Genomic DNA, 3,149 nt, shown 5'->3' on the forward strand with positions numbered 1-3,149 from the left:
GAAAATGTCAACGGAGGCTGAGCACCAGGGAGCTCGTTTTCAAATTTCATTTTTCCAAAGTGCAAATATTTTGGATTTATTCGTGAACACACATACACATGTATACTATGTATGCGCGAAATTTCATAGCATTATACTTTCACATGTGGCATACAGAAAAAAGACAAATACACATTTTTAAACGGGCATTTTATTTTTGTTGTTGGGCTGGACTTTTTTTTGTACAGCCTACTAATCACAACATTTTTAAATGAAATTTAAAACGTTCTTGCGGAATACATATATGTTTCCATGGATTTTTTTCAGATCTTTTGAACTTCTAAATATGCTTTCTGATATTTTCAAAATACCAAGCTCCGTGGAGCTCGGCCTCCAAAAATCCGCACACAAACATACCGCCGTTTGTTCAAGCCACTTATTGGTCCAAATTCTCAGCAAAATCACCTACTTGGCAAAAATGATAGTGCTATAGGAGTGCGACAGCCGCAGATGACAAGGTTGAATCAAATTTTGAGAGCCAACCAACAAGAGATGGGCATGCAAACGTACCAAATGCTTGGAGCACAACAAACTGATGTCTCCAAGATGCAGCCTGGTCAGCTTACAAGATGGAATAATCAGCAGGGTGCTAGGCAAACAAGTCTATTATATACGCCATTCAAGGCATGTGAACTGAGCCAATGACACCACCTGTACAACAGATTCCCGGTGCTCCACAGAGCACTTTGCTTTGTCAGAACTCTTAGATTCCAGGTACTTCAGCTGCTTTATTTAACAAAAAATGTGAATGCCATAAAACTTCAATCATTATTTTCCTTTGACTTCGTTGGTTTTTCTCATGTTGCAGTGTATGAGAATATGATCTCAAGGAGGAATTATTTTGTAAGGTGAGAGAATCCTTCATTTTATACTCCCTCTGCATCAAAATATATGACGTAGGACTATATGTGTATTATTTGTTCTTATATCTATAAGTATATTCCTAATATGTGGTAGTTATGCATAGTTGCTTTAGTAAAGCCAATTTAGTAATTAAGGTTCTTGTATATGTAGTGGGATATTGTGTTTAATTGAACTTGTATTTCAATGCAGAAGCCTTAATAGCTGAATGACCAAATCAAGTTGATGATTTTTTTATGGTTTTTTGTTAAATTTGCACAGCTCATCCAAATTGTATTGTTGCAATATTTCATTGCAGATCAAAACTTGGAAAGATGCTTATTTTCCTCAGTTTTTGGAACTGGATCGTAGAGTCGTTCTTCCAGCACTAACAGAGGTCACTCGTCCTATTCCTAGAGATAAATCTTCATTCATTGATGATTTTTCACATCTCTGTCACTTAAACCCTTGGTTCCATCTCCATACAGGAACAATTCTCATCACTATCTGAAGCAAAAGCTAATCAATACAAACGCAAAGCAAATTTCAAGAAATCAATCATAAGGATACTGAATTTAATGTTGTTGCAGAAGAGTGATGTGCACGAGGATTTGAAGGCGGATCTCCCCAAGTATGAAAAATACATACATCATTTCCTGCCTCTTCTTGAGAGGAATAAAACTTGCCAAGCCAAGATGAGTACAGGATATCAGTTGCAGAATTGTGAAAAGCAGACTAAAGTCGTCAAGTTTACTGGCAATGCATCCCCAACCAGTGGTGGTAATAAAAGGTTGGTAAAAGCGATATTAAGATCAACTCTTCCTTTTGCTGGAATTCTATGTATTTTTTTAGATATATTGAATAGCTACATCTGTCAACAAAACATGTCATCCTTAATAGCTCAAATAATACTTCCTTTTTGTTGATAACATTGTAAAGTAACCAGCTTCATTAGCAATTATGCTTACCCTTACACAATTTATTTACTGTGTTTAGCCTTTTTCACTTGTAGTAGACAGCAAAAGAAACCAGCAGATGCAAGCATTTTGCAGTCAGGGCAAACAACTATGGCTAAAGCAGGATACCTTGAAGCGGGTGATAGTCTATAGCCCAGGAGACTACCACATAGAGACCAATTATAGAAAGAAGACAGTAGAACACCACCACCTCATGAGCAGAACAATGTCAACCCACTTGCTAGGAATGCCAAGTCCTTCCTTCTCTTCACCTAGATCATTGCAGTCTTGGTCCTCCAGTATGCTCGAGTCCTTGGGCCCCTCACCAGTTGCATATCCAGTGGTAGCATCACCCCGTGCTCCAGTGCCCATGATCTCAATGGACGTTGATAGCATAACTGCCTTCTTGATGAATGGCAACACAGCAGCACCACCACCACCACCACCACCAAAAGCAAATGGTTCTAACCAAGTAACTCCTACTGAACCAATAACACCAGCCTCATCACTTCAGGAAGACATAGAAGCTGGTCATGGAGAGGTTCAGGCGCGAGGTGGAGACGGAACACCGGTGACTAAGAAGCCCATCAACCGCCTAATAAATGCGGTGAGTGTACCACATGCTGAGATCACTCACAGTTCATGAATTGTTGCAATCACTTGTACTGACAGTTCTGTGCTTGTTTGATATGTAACCTCAGATAAGATCTTCATCGCCTCCAGTGCTACGCAGCTCTGCTAATTCAATTTGGTCTTTCCTCGGCATGAGTGACATTGTACCACATGGGAAAATCGGCACAATGTTGGATTCCAAATCCTCCTTGCAACAGCAGGGTGGATCTAATACTGTGAACAAAGTGAAGCGAGTTTTCAATCATACAGGGTCGCGATCTTAATCACTACCACTGGGTAGCATGGATGGCGGTTGCATGTCATTTGAGTGTGGGGCCTCGGAATCTGGATCAAGCGGTGAGGTAATAAACTTTAAGAGGCAGAAAGCATAGGTATAGCTCCTTCTATTTTGTGCGTTGAAGACACTTCTTGGCTCCTGCTATACCAACAACAGAATAAAATGAAATGGAACTCGGATGTTAACCGTGCTCAGGCTGGAGTAGTGAGAGAATGGGTGACCGGCCGGGAAGTTAGATGGTTTAGAATGAGTGCTCCACACTTGAGCAGTGATGAGGGGTTATTAGAGATTAAATCGTCAAATAAATCAAAATTTTGAAAAACACAAGGCTCTAGAAGTTCGATCGGGCCAGCCAAATTCAAACTGGGCCTAAATATTAGGCCGACAATGGCATTTTCCGGGCC

The 3,149-nt window shown here is 40.2% G+C and overlaps 1 pseudogene; it reads left to right on the forward strand.

Annotated features, from left to right (window-relative positions):
- The first annotated feature begins 435 nt into the window (after positions 1 to 435).
- On the forward strand, positions 436 to 2,809 carry LOC123176880 (uncharacterized; annotated as a pseudogene).
- Positions 2,810 to 3,149: the final 340 nt, after the last annotated feature.

This window comes from Triticum aestivum, unplaced genomic scaffold (genome assembly GCF_018294505.1).
Source record: "Triticum aestivum cultivar Chinese Spring unplaced genomic scaffold, IWGSC CS RefSeq v2.1 scaffold228053, whole genome shotgun sequence".
Taxonomy (NCBI): domain Eukaryota; kingdom Viridiplantae; phylum Streptophyta; class Magnoliopsida; order Poales; family Poaceae; genus Triticum; species Triticum aestivum.